The 14,319-nt window shown below is 43.3% G+C and overlaps 1 protein-coding gene across 2 annotated transcripts in view; it reads right to left on the reverse strand.

Moving 5' to 3' along the window:
- RSU1 (Ras suppressor protein 1) overlaps positions 1-14,319 on the reverse strand; it is a 64,307-nt gene that overhangs the window by 17,298 nt on the left and 32,690 nt on the right. The gene's annotated exons all lie outside the window — the stretch shown is intronic.

The raw sequence follows: 14,319 nt of genomic DNA on the forward strand, positions 1-14,319 counted from the left end.
AAAGGACAAGGTATTGGGATAATAAAGGTGGCGCTGAAACACAAGTGAACAATCAAACAAAAATTACAAAAAAAAACCTGAAGAAGTAGTGATTTGCATATGTTCGTATTGCAGAGATGGCTGAGAACCTCAAGTTTCACTGATTGCAGCAATAATTCTGAATGCAAACCAGATTCTGCCAGGTTCTCACTAAATTCTGTCAGGTAGGTTCCACACTCTCTTAGTCTTTAAGCCAGACGGGGGGAACTTGCGGTCCTTAAGATAGTACTGAACCACAACTCCCATCAGTCCCAGAAAGCATGGCCAATGGCCAGTGATGATGGGAGTTTTAGTTTAGCCACATCTGGAGGTCCACACCTGCTTTAAGTGAAACTTATTTACTACGGCAGCCTTTCTCAACCTTGGGTCCCCAGATGTTGTTGGGACTACAACTTCAATCATTCCTGACCACTGGTCCTGCTAGCTGGGGAAGATAGGAGTTGTAGTCCAACAACACCTGGGGACCCAAGGTTGAGAGAGGCTGCACTAGGGGCTCTGATGTGTAATATAAACTAGGGTCATAAACAGGGGCTGCTATGCCTGAATCTGCTGAATTGTTACTGTTCATTTTTTACTGTTTTGCCCTGGCTTTGGGGGTAGTGTTATAAGCGTATAGTTAAATTGGTTTTATATTCCATTTGGTTTTGTATTTCAATCTACTTTATGAGCAGCTTTGTGGCGCATGTGCTCAAAAAGCAGATTACACATCTTTTAAATAAATACAAACACAAATACAAACACCCCACCAGCTTTTATTTTATTCAAATGGTCAACTGTGTAGCTTATTCTGTGTCGTATCCAGTGTAGCACAGCTCAGTGGAAGAATACATGCTTTGCATGCAAAAGGTCCCAGGTTCAAATCCTTATGTCTCCAGGTACGGCTGGGAAGGAACCTTGCCTGAAACCCTGGAAAGCCACTGCCAGTCAGAGTTGACTGTACCAAGGTGGATGGACTTGTTCCTAAAAGGGTGCTTTGAGGGCCACCTCCTCTCACACTGGCTCCCCATACGCTAGGGTTACCAGACATCCCTGTTTCCTGGGGATAGTCCCCGGATTTGCGAATAAGTCCCTGGACAAATTCCATCCTCAGAATGTCCCCAGATTTCATCTAATGTCCCCAGGAAATGCAGCAGCGGCAGTCTCAGCAGCCCTAGCTGTTGGCTCTGGCTGGCTTCAGGAGCTGCTCGGAAGTCCCCATATGATGGTGGTGCAGGGGCTCTAAGATGCAGCTTCCGGGCTGCCTCCACCTTCCCTGACTCCAGCAACTAAGCTGTGAAGGGACGCTTCATGCTGCCTATCGGAGCAGCCTCCCAACTCCTACTTGCATGCAAGCAGGAGCTGCGCGGGGATCTCTCAGCTGTGAAGGGAGGCTTCATGCTGCCTATCGGAGCAGCCTCCCAACTCCTACTTGCATGCAAGCAGGAGCTGCGCGGGGATCTCTCAGCTGTGAAGGGAGGCTTCATGCTGCCTATCGGAGCAGCCTCCCAACTCCTACTTGCATGCAAGCAGGAGCTGCGCGGGGATCTCTCAGCTGTGAAGGGAGGCTTCATGCTGCCTATCAGAGCAGCCTCCCAACTCCTACTTGCATGCAAGCAGGAGCTGCGCAGGGATCTCTCAGCTGTGAAGGGAGGCTTCATGTTGCCTATCAGAGCTTGCGTGCAAGCAGGAGGGGGCAGGGATCTCTCAGGCAGGCAACGGGAAGCCTCCCTTTCCAGCTGAGGAATCTCCGCCCCCTCCTGCTTACACGCAAGTAGGAGTTGGGATGGGGCTGCTCCGATGGGAAGGGAGGCATACCGCTGCCCGAGCCTAGCCGCCGCTCTCTGCCCTCCTTTTCCGCCTTCCATGCCTGACCCACCGCATACCGCTTCACCACCACCACCACCACTGGAGAACCAACAATTCAGGGACTGCCCAGGCTCATGGAGAAAGGAGATAGAAGCCTCAGAGGAAGGGGAAACGTGACAGTTGAGGTCAAGGCGGCAGCCACCCCAATGCCACCACCATCGCTGCAGCATCAACGTCCCGAATGTGTAGTATGTATGTATGTATGTATTTAAAGTGTCCCCGGATTTGTTGAAAAAAATCTGGTAACCTTACCCTATGCTCCCCCTATGCTCTCAGAAAAATCCACTTGAGGGTTATGGAACAGAATACAGGGGCTTCAGAGGAAAAATCAATGTAACTCAGGGTGGTGTAATCTTACAGAAATGCCTCTCTGATCATGCAAGTCGCATTTCGGATCCAACCCCGTATTTTGACTACTGAAATTTGGAATTTTGTTTTGCCTTGGGCACCAGGGTGTTGGGGGTCCTTTCCGGCAGCAAGGACTGTTCTGAATTCTGAATCAGGCAGCAGCGAAAAACTGCAGTTTGGTTTTAAATGTTTCTTCTGATCTATAAGAAACAGTACCAGTGAGTAAGATATATATATATATATACACACACACATGTATGTGTTGTGTGTGTTTTAATAAAAGCTTGGTTCCCACACAGAGGAAAGATATGTACATTTTTAGAGAGCTTCAACTCTGAACTGAATCGCCTCTCAGCCCTCAAGAGACTTTTCTGTCAGTATAACAAGCTCGAAAACAAAATATGAACGACAAGTGCAGATAGTTAGCTGATTGAGAACACAGAGTGAAAAGTAACCATATTAATCTCTTTCTTCCCAGAGATTGTGCAACTTCCAGGCAGAAATATCGATCCTGACCTAGTCTACAGCAGCATGGATTTATAATCAGTGTTCCAAATATAAGTTGGAGAAATTTGTTCCAAAATGACAGCTTTTATCTCTTTCCCTCTAAATTTATCTTAGTTGGGTTCCTAATGAAAGGTCATCGTTGTTAAAGAATGTTTCCTTGGTGACCAGGAGGGTGTGTACAAGGTTGTTACAACATCAACAAGCCTGAAACTGACATCAGAAATATTGTCTGGTCACTTCTTGCTACAGCACATGGGACTCATTCCAAAGGGATTGGATGTGTTAAGTCTGCAGCAGCAAAATACAACAACCAAGAATCTTGTGGTATCATAAAGACGGGAAAATTATGATGGCGTTAACGATGGGGTGGGGACTACAAGTCTGCTTCATCAGATGCATGAAATGTAACCCAGTTACAGGAATATAGAAGATTGTGGTTGTGGAGGTGAGATTGCGAATGGTAAGGTCAGAGGGAAATGAAATGCAGAAAGCACTGTGATAATCATGATATTAAACAGTTGCCATTCTTAAAACAGATATAGGACAACTGCATGCAGTCTCTGGCAGTGTGAAAGTTTAGATTCTTTTCCGAAAGAAACGTAGCTGAATTAAAGCATTACTCATTAATGAATTCTGCAAAGTTCCCCCCATATGTATTTACCTAGCAATTCACTCTAGAGCAATGGTTCTGAAACATTTTTTCTGACGGACCATTGGAAAACTGGCAAGGGTCTTGGTTGACCCCCTTAATTATTTTTCTGACTGTTGCAGCTACTGTAATGTGTTGTGCTGTATTATTTTTATTGCATTTTTTATTGCTTCTTCTGTTTCTTATACACATAGTATTTCACTGTGTTACTATTTGAATTTCACACAATTCAAATTGTAATGCAATGAAATACCACGTAAGAAATAAAAGGAGCAATAGCAATACAATTAAAAACATGTACAAAGCTTTAATGCAAAGGGTGTGCTATCTCCCATCTTCAAACGCTAATCCACAGGCATGCTGTGGACCATTAAACGAAGCTGCCAGACCACTGGTGGTCCTTGGAGTTTAGGAACCCCACATCTAGAGTAACCTACATGGAATTGGCTGCAGGGAGACTGGAGAAACAGGGGAAGAAAATGGGATTAGGGATTTGGAGAGGAAGGAATGCTGACCAACCAACTCGAGGGAAGCACAGAAATGTTTTGCACATGTGCACATACTTATGAGGTGTGTATGGGGAGTGGGAGTAGAGAAGCTGATTATTTTGCTTATGCACCACAATAACTGGTAGCTGGGCCCAAGTTCAAAGTCCACGGGGTTTAATTTGCAGCGTTTAGCTGAAATTTCTGTTTGTAAGAGCAAAAGGCAAACAAGCATTGGGTACGCCTATAGGACTAATTGCAGGATTTGATAATTTCCTATCTAGGCCTATCTACTCCAGTACTCTTGCTCTCACAGTGGCCAACAACACACCTATGGGAAGCTTGCAAGCAGTGATCTTGGCATTTTCATACACTCTGCCTTCTAGTATGAATATAACCCATGTGGATCATGTGCTTTTAACTCCACCCCAATATTGTCTTTTTTCTCATCTGCTGACCATGTGCTTTTTGAGAAAACCTAACACATGAGCCCATAGTGGCGGCTGTTGCCCATTTGGGACTGGTAGGGTGGAAGGCAGGGAGACCGGCAACAGAGGGAGCCAGAGGCAATGACAGGTGGAGCCACAAATTCTAGCTTTGTCCCCATCCTCCTCCTTGCTGCGTTCCACACTGACACTTAAGGGGGAAGAAGCTGACAAGCGGTGCTGCACCCTGGCCTGGTTGTGAGAAAGGAGACAGGCAGGCGAGGGCTAGCTGAGGGAAGACGGAAGTTGCTTATTATTTTGTTTTTATTTCTTTGATAAATTTATATTCCACCTTCCCTCCCAAAGGAGCACAGGTTGGTGGGGACCAGAATGCAATACCTGCTAGCAAGTAGGAGCTCTGTGCAACTGGGACACCTGCAAAATCAGGTACCCCAATTCTGCAATGTCTCTGCTTCTGAACAGGCGATCTCATGTTGGACTTTCTTCCTACACAACTGCACACAGCACACATTTAGTAAAAAGGGGGTGGGAAATTGTCAGGGGGTGGGGATGCAGACTAAGAACATCAACTCACTCCTTTATCTACACACTTATGCCCTGCATGTCAGTAACACCTGAACAGGGCTTCTGTCACTCTTTGTAGTTTAAGCTTCCCAACTGCATATTATTTCTTAATTAAAAATCCTCCCACATATGTATTTTTTGTTTTTGTAAAAAGGCTGCACCTATTTGCTCCAAAGTCATTCAGACGACTTCTTTTGTTTCTCCTCCTTCTAGAAATAGGAGTTGGCAAATGTTCTATGAGACACTGATAATGCCACTGGGATTCCTCCCCACCCCCCACTCAGGGATCAGCTGAAAATTTACACGATTTCCATTACAATGATAAAGTGGCCAGGATAATATATTGGATCAAGAAACATGAACTGAGCAGTTCATCTAGGCAGTAGCCAGTTATGAATATTTTTAATAAATATGCAAAGATGATATTCTGTCACATAAAATAGCTAGTCAGTGGTAAACCTGCGCTGCATTCTTGCCCATAACGTTCCAATTCCCAGAATTAAATAATCATGTCTATGAATATAAAGAAAACTTTTGCTCTTCAATATCTGCATTTTGCATTAGCTCTATGATTCATTTTGATTACCACTATATTTTATCCATGAATATCTATTTATTTATACATGTTACAGATTTATTTGTAATACCCATTTGTGTGGATGTGTGTGGTGGTTGCTGTCGTGTTTTTTTTTTAAAAAAATCACTGTTGTATTCTATAATGCCAAAATGCATTGCCTATTGATATCTCAATTCCCCCTTATTCCCAGGACAGAGTAAAATGGAAGGGAATTACTGGATTGCTCAGGAGGTATAGCAAGAGAAAAGAACCACCAGGACAATGAAGAAATCTAAATAAATAGCTGTATGAATACCGACTGAACAGGAAAACCAGCGAATATTCACATTCTAGGCCTGGCCTCTGCAGTACATATAAAATGGGTTTGAGCTAAATAGTGATCCAAGAAGTCTCAACATTACAATATGTGCAGCAATAATAGCCACCAGGCCACAAAGCCCCCTCCTCTCCCCACCCCAGGGGCACTTCCTATCATTTCTGAATGTGGAACAACCATGAAAATATAAAACCCCACAAAATTCTTAAGCATTTTGCTGGCTTTGTTATTGCAAATAGCAGAGGAGAGATTAAGATGGTTTCTGGCATATACTATTACTCCTGTAACTGAAGGCTGTTCCAAACAACAAACAAACATACAAGGATTCCCTCCTCATAGGAAAACAACATGCCAGGGGAAATACCAGACAAGAACCTTATGCTCCAGTGTCTGGTTGTCTAAGTGCAGGAAATTTGCTTGCCAACAATTTCACTGTGGGAAGTGTACTCACTGGAGGGAGGTGTGGCAGGAAGTTCCTGAAGCACCAGTGCAGGGGTCACAGTCACAGTAGAAAACCCATTTGGACGGTCTGGATGCCTGTGAAGAATTTCCATCGCTCCCAGGAAGCCTGGGAAATGGGAGTTCCCAATGACTCTTGCTCAATCCATTGTGCTAGGAGGCCTTGGGAAGGCCATTTGCCCAGGCTCCCTAGCAGCCGTGGATGCTCTGACTTGACCTTTGAAAAAAGAGGCCTCTGCTGGTGGTGCATGCTCTCCCTAGTGCCACATGCTTCCCTTTTACACAAAGTTATGTTTGAGGGAGGACTGGCAGTAGGGAGTGTTGGCAGGCATGAACACTGCTGGCATCAGGATGTAGTCATTACAAGTTGGGGCTAAACTTCAGGAGCAGCACGCTCAGCTCAGAATAGGCTGGGTGGTGGGGTACTTTTGAAACGGCCACTGCAAGCCCTCAGTTACAATGTGAGGCACCATCACTAGTTCTTTCATTTTACAGCTTTATCCTAACAATTCCACGTGGCAAAGCTTTCTGGTTGAGCGGCATCTGAATCCAAAGCCAACACTGTAGCTGTACCATACCCCCGCCCACAGTTTGTATTTATTAAACCTTTACCCCACCACATACCGAAAGTGCAATTCAGCTCACGTTGGGCTGGAGGAAAAGATTCCTGCTAAATCTCCTGATTTTCAGTTTGCATCAGAAAATGTTCTGATGCCCTAGAGAGCGATGTGATTCAGCATGCTTATTTTACTTGTATTTAGTAAACAAAGCTAAAAACTTTGAAAATGGCAAGCTTGCAATTCACTGTTAATAATAAAATTAGGAAACAAATAAGCTTCAATGGAAAAATAAAGGGTGGGGTGGGGAAACTTCTCAAAATTTTCTGCCCCAATTCAGAAACCAATTTAGCAAGATCCATCTCCGAGAGGTAGACTACTATGATCCAAAGTTTGGTGGAACTCAAGATACACAAATGGAGCTTTATGTAAGTAGGACTTTCCTTGCACACAGTTCAGCGCTGAGTAATTGGGTGCCTAGATCAGAGGTTCCCAAACTGTGGTCTGCAAGCTTCATTCACATGGTCCATGTTGTGTCCACAGATCTACGGCTGATCGCAGAAGATGGTACATCCATCGTACTAAAAATGCATATTGATTTTTAATTGTATATACATTGCTTTTTAAAAATTTCCTATATTGTTTTTTATTGGATTGCAGCTTGCATTCTATGACATTCTAATTGTAATACAATAAAATACAGTATGTACAAAATAAAAGAAGCAATAAGAATACAATTAAAAATCATACAGCACCTAGCACAGTGTGTTAGAACTGCTAACAACCGTCAGAAAAACCATTAAGCCACCTACCCATACCTGCAGCAATTTTTAAAAGAGGTCTGTGGGATGAAAAGGTTTGGGAGCCACTGGCCACAAAGAATATTCCCACACGACACCTCTAGGAACTTCAAGTGCCATTGGACTCTTTGCCTGCACACTGGATTGGATTTCACAGAACCTATGAAACAAACTTGTTTTGCTACTGTGAACATTTTCAAGAATGTATAAATAAAGCCTCCATTGGCAACAGTAAATACAATATATGACTGCCTGAAACACAGTCCTAAACGATCCTTTACAGACCACTTTGTTCCTCTATTAAGATGCTACTTGTTTCTTTGATTTATCTGATAATAAATTTTTGATGACTAGGTAAGTCCCATAAAATTGCTCAGGAGCAGACTCCATTGATTAGTAAGTCTGAGGAATTGAAACTGTCAGGAATTCATGTGTTAAGGGCGAAATTACTGCCAAACATGTATTAGATCATCCATAAAACACAAGAGGTTCATTTGGCAATATTATTTTGCATCCGTTTGTTCAATCCAGTTTCTATTCATGCTCACCACTGTTAAGCTTTGCATACCTTCCCCCTGCTTAAAACCAACATTAAGCTTAATCCCGTTCTAGGATTGTAAGGAAATGCTGTAATGAAAATGACATTCAGAAGTTAGTTAGGAATCAAGTCAGGGTTGGTGGTGGGGGTTGGGGAGAGGGTTATTTTTAGACCATGAAGTTCTCTGCCGAAAACCGAATCATGTCAAGTTTCTTTGCTGAAGATAAATTACAGCATGTGCTTGCAATCCAACGGGTTACATGGGGAGCTCTGCTTATTCAAGATTGCTTTCTGCCTCCTACATTGCTGCCCAACAAGCTGTTCCTGAAATCCAGCAGAATTCCTGGAGTGAGCCTCTAAATGTAGCAGAAGGAGGGTGAAAAGAGCAAGATAATAATGATAATGATAATAAAAAATAATGCATGCACAAAAGCACTTGCAGATAATTAAAGAGTTCAGCCTGGGGACTGAAGAAACTCTAGAATTATGTGAAGCAAATCTGCAATCGTATCCATGCACAATCAGAATTCAGCATTCTGAGATTTTCTGCTTTCGCTTAACAAGTTTCTAGATCTTATGAGGAACCAGCGTCACATGCATTCCAATATGCATGGTGATATTCCTGCAAAGATATCCATCTGGATTCCCTGTTCCCCAAAGTAAAATTTTGTTGCAGGAGCCAAAGAAAAAACAGCTGAATTTCAGGGTAACATTTCTGCCACTGTTATTTCTCAGCGCTGTGCCTTTGACCTTAAAAAGTACCCTGAAGAGAGAATACATTGCCTAAAATAAAAAATAAGGACTATGCTGAACTGTGACTTGTCCAAATTACACAGAAATCATTTCCACTTAAGCTTTTCGCTGGATAAAAAAGTTGATAAAATCTCTCCATAAAGCAAAAGCCAGTTCTACAGCTTCCCGATAGCCCTCAACAGCAGAGTAAAAAACAGCCAAGGATAACACAAAAGCCTTAAACAATATCAGCTTGAAATAAGAAACTGGAGCTCCATAAAATACCAGCATGTAATAAAACAAGATATTACTGTGTTGAGAATAGAAACAGCAGCCCGTTCTGTTTTATTATAAAAATGCTGCTTTTTAATTTATGTCCCAAATAAAAAACAGTAACGTACATAGTAACTCATCCTGCCTAGTTGTAAATAACCTCACCGGAATGAACAGCCGAAGCATTTTTGAAGTTATAAAGGGTTAAGACTTTTCCTCCATACTTAGCGTTGCTCTTACTAAACAACACGAGGAATGTGATTGGCCTCCAAAGCAAAGGATGTGGACCCAATTCGGCCCATGCAGCCTTTTCCCCCAAAACACACCCAGCTGCCCCACATGCAGCATCATACTGTCATGGCAGATGTGGGGCAGGCGGAGACACGGCTGCTAATGCACAACCGGGAGCCTTCAGGTGTGTTCCTAACTGTGCACTGGCAAGATGGGCTTGCTTGTTGTCACTGCCAATCAGCTGACTGGTGGCAAGAGAACTGGCTACACTACGCAGTCCCCCACGGGGCACTTTTTAGCACAACCAACCCTTGCGGAAAGCAGACCTTGAAGTTCACACCGATCAGCTGATCTGCTTGGCTGGGCTTAGATTTTCCTATCTAGTGTAGCCTGCTGCGCTAGAAATGAAGAATGGCTCACTTGATGCCATTGTGACATCAGGTGACTGGCAGGTGGGCAGGGTCCACTCACCTGTCAAAATGGCCCACCAAGAGGGGGGGTCGCAGGATGCTCTAAATACCCCACCCCTGCTCTAAGGTTTTGTATTTTACACCATTAACTCTTCTGCCTTAGTTTGCTTCTGGCCACACAATACTTTTTCCTCATTCATCTGAATTCACCAGGAATTTCCCATAGTATATTACCACTAAGACAGCCTTTGCCAATGGCTGTGCTGGCTGGGCAGGAGGGCAGTTGCAGTCCAGCAACATCTGTAGGGCACCAGGTTGGAAAACGCTGCGCTAAGGAACTGATGACTAAATATAATGTTGTGGATATTACAGAAGTCTGTATTTTGATTTTGTGTATATGTGTGCGTGTTTTGTTATTGCTGAAAGTTGCATTTTAATCTGTTACTATAAGCAGTCTTGGGACGTGGGTGGTGCTGTGGTCTAAACCACTGAGCCTAGGGCTTGCTGATCAGAAGGTCAGCGGTTTGAATCACCGTGATGGGGTGAGCTCCCGTTGCTCAGTCCCTGCTCCTGCCAACCTAGCAGTTCAAAAGCATGCCAAAGTGCAAGTAGATAAATAGGTACCGTTCTGATGGGAAGGTAAACGGTGTTTCCGTGCACTGCTCTGGTTCGCCAGAAGCGGCTTAGTCATGCTGGCCACATGACCCGGAAGCTGTCTACAGAAAAACGCCGGCTCCCTCGGCCTATAGAGCGAGATGAGCGCTGCAACCCCAGAGTCAGACACGACAGGACCGAGGGGTCAGATGTACCTTTACCTTTATAAGCAGCCTTGTGTGAGTTTTTCTTATAAAGGAAGACTTTATTTGTTTTTTAAACAAAGGAATTAAGCAAGCACTCAATATATTCCAATGAATACAAATCCTACAAGAACTGACTGAGTGCTCATTTTATTTATACTCCAATTAGTTACACTTTTCTTGCTTGAGTTAAGCTCTTGAGAAACCAGTGCAAACACAGTTAACAGATAAATCAAAGGCAAACTTTGGGACCTTTTTCTAAATCAGAATTGTGATCCTCATTACTGACAGTACACTAGGGCTGAAGCTGCACAGCTTTGTTATGGACTTGAGACTTGAGCGGCAATAATGTTTAGGATTATAATGGAAGCAGAGGTGCCTATCCAGTATAAAGACCCATTCTGAAGTTTCTATTGTATTATAGCTATTCTATTAGCATTCTATTAAGTATTGTTGGATTGCACAGCTAAGTATTGGCAGCAGGGCTGTTGGCTCCCAGGAACACACAGTGCTAATGTGGTTATTACTCATATAATCTAGCAGACCTACACGAGTAGAGCATTTAAAATGTTCTTATAGCACTGAGTCCCAGAAACACAGCTATTTCTACCACACATATATGCTAGAATGAGAATATGTGAGACTAGGTGCCCAACAGTGTGCTACACTCTTGGGTTGCTGCCACGATAACTTCCTGAATGTAAACATATAGATTGAGATTTACTCTGATTCACAAGGAATCATGTCAAGGGATCTTTTAACTCCATCTGACAGTTTCCAAGGGGAGAGGAAGTTAATTCTAGAATGGTAATAAATTGGAAGTTTATTCTCTATAAGAATCCTGCTGAAATCAGATGACAAGGTCATACAAACAGCACATTTGAAAGCAAGTGTTAAGACGAATCCATTTGGTGTAACAGCTGCTTTAAAAAAAAACAAAACACCTCTGCCAAATATTTAAGTAAAGGAAATACTTTAGCTTTAGCCGAGATGAAATCATCAGGTAGCAACAAGAACAACAACAAAAGTATCACAAGTGAGAACACTAAAACAATTTGCTTTTTAGAAAAAAGAATGAACCATGGAGAAATGATCTGAAGGACATGATTAATGCTTCGAATATACTTGGAAAAGTGCCGCCTGTTTCTAAGTGCTATCAGCGAAGCCCACCCATCTTTGCTCATTGAGGTTTAACCACATCATCAAGTCACTAATTATGTTACACTAATTCGGTATGATATTTCCAGACCGCAATTCTTCATAGGAGTTTCATTTGCTGTTTTTGCTCTCAACATTTGTGCCTCTGTGTAGTTGCCGAGTATATTATAGCCAATAAATCATACTATCCATCATGTCTTTGTCACTATTCTAGACATACAAGATCCTCAGAGGATACACATAACAAAAAAGGTCACTTTGAAAAGTTGACTAGGGGCACAACCACTCCCCCACCCCAGTGTAGATATTGCCTTTTAGATAAAGCTGCTGTCATTATGCTTTACATGCTTTGATGCTTCTCTGTAGGGAAACAAACTGTTTAACATGCATAAAGGAACACCCCCACAAAGATAACAAAGAGAGCTATTATTTTGGGAAGTACTCCGTGGTAAATTCCTAGGTTCAGTCCTTAGCATCTCCAGGCAGGGCTAGGAGAGATCCTTATATGGAAGGCTGGAGAACCTCTAACATTCAGTGAGCTAATTGGACCAAAGGTCTGACCTGGTATAATGCAACTTCCTATGAGCAAACAATTTTGACTGCTGGAAAGCGAGGTTTCTGCTTATCTGAGAAAGCCATCGTTATGCAGTCACATTCCCAGATAAATGGCAGCAGCAAGGATAGGGTGTGGTCTCTCCGAAGGACTGTGATAATGCTTGTTGAGTGAAGCTAACTGGGCCTCAGTAATTGACGCCATCTTTGCCCATACCTGGGGTGGTTCAATTGGCAAGACATCCATGGTCACCCTGGAGACTGCATAACAATTTCTGCTCAGCTGGTCCAGTTTCCTTTTGTGTTTACATAAGGCGCAAATGATACATGCCTCCTCTTGGGAGGTCTGTTGCTTGCACATCTGTAAACATGCAAAGAAATCCCAAGTACCTCCTGGGAGCAACATGGAAGCAAATGTGGGTACAGGTAACGATTTACAAAGTAATAACTTGCCACGATGTGCACAGAACTGCACTGTAATTCAACAGTATCAAATACCTTGCCAGTTGGGGAGGGCAGTTTTACCACACCCTAGCTTCCCAGGATTGCTGAACAGGTGTGGGTGCAGTGAGGTTTCACTCATGAAAAAGCTGCTTACTGTATGGGTGGTTATCATGGGGTAGAATTTTCCACACCATGGGACTCTGGTACCCAGGAGATTTTGCCGCTTGCGGTGAACGACAAGATGCTGCCCCACCCCCAGTTGCATGTACAAGAGGCAGCCACACCAGCAACTGAGTCCTGCTGGCAGCTTTCATTACGCCCGAGGGGAGCAAGCTCACTTAAGGAATGCCAGCTTGGAGGCATGGCACAGAGAGCTCTATTCGCTCCTGACCCCTCTACAGCTTCCACCCAAGGCAGCTGCTTCCCTTTGCCTGACAACCCTGCCAGTAGCTGCTAGCATAATGCATGGTGCACCTTTGTTAGGCTGCCTAACAAAAGAAATAATTCAAGTGACTACCTTGCAAACTCACCAACATGTTGGTACGCAGGCACTGCTAGGACACTACCTGAATACTATGGTCAAAATAAATTTATCAGTGTGTAGGTAGGCTTAAAAAGAAAAAAAAAGAAAAAAAACTTTTTGTACGGCAATCAATTTCAATTCTTGAGCATATGGCCATTTCATCAGATGCATGTTGTTAATTAACAAAAGTTGAGTGTGCACTAAACCTTCAAAACATGTTTGAAGCACGTTTCTCCCTACCCCTCAAAGAATTCTGGGCACTGTAGTTTGCTATGGGTTGCTGGGAATTGTAACTCTGTGAGGGGTGAACTACAATGCCCAGAATGTGGCATGCCAGAATGCCAGGGAAAGAATGTGCCTTGAATGAACTTTAAAGGTACAGAGTGTGTGCAGCCAAAAATAAATTTGTTGTAATGCTATACAATGCCCCTCATGTGCACACCTTTATTAGAGCAAGCAAGATAACCAGATATTTGTGTACAGTGTTGATATTAAAAGCTGCCTTCTCACTCAGACAGAAAGAAATGCTCCAACCTGCCCTTCCCCTCCAGATGCTGCCACTGGTTGTAAGCAGGGGACTTCAGCAGGAACAAGCATGGCTTGCAAGACCATCTTTCAAACCTACATCCCATCAAAGACGTTTGCCCACCTAAGGATCTATCACACTCTATGTGTAATTACATCCTTCTGTCTGATAAAATGATTGCGCTGCTGAAAAATTACTGGATTCCCATCTCTTTCAGTGTAGCCAGGCATTTCGTTATGGTTTCATCATAACTCCTAACATATGGCAGCTGCAATTTGACATATATCCTCTAATCCATGGGTGGGTAATTCATTCAGCACTGAAGACCTTATTGAAAATGCATCATAAACCAGAAGGTGGAAGCTCAGTTCAATAATTTATGCACCTATAATTCCCTCTGCATAAAACCTTCTTGGCCATGGCGCTTCTGACCCCAGAGCTGTTGCAAAGCTGAGATGCACCTTGTACTTGTGTAGTGTCTGGGCAAATAACCACCAGTATATGACAGGCAGAAGCCTATGTAAGGACCTCCTAATGTTGCTG

Source organism: Lacerta agilis, chromosome 12 (assembly GCF_009819535.1).
Source record: "Lacerta agilis isolate rLacAgi1 chromosome 12, rLacAgi1.pri, whole genome shotgun sequence".
NCBI lineage: Eukaryota > Metazoa > Chordata > Lepidosauria > Squamata > Lacertidae > Lacerta > Lacerta agilis.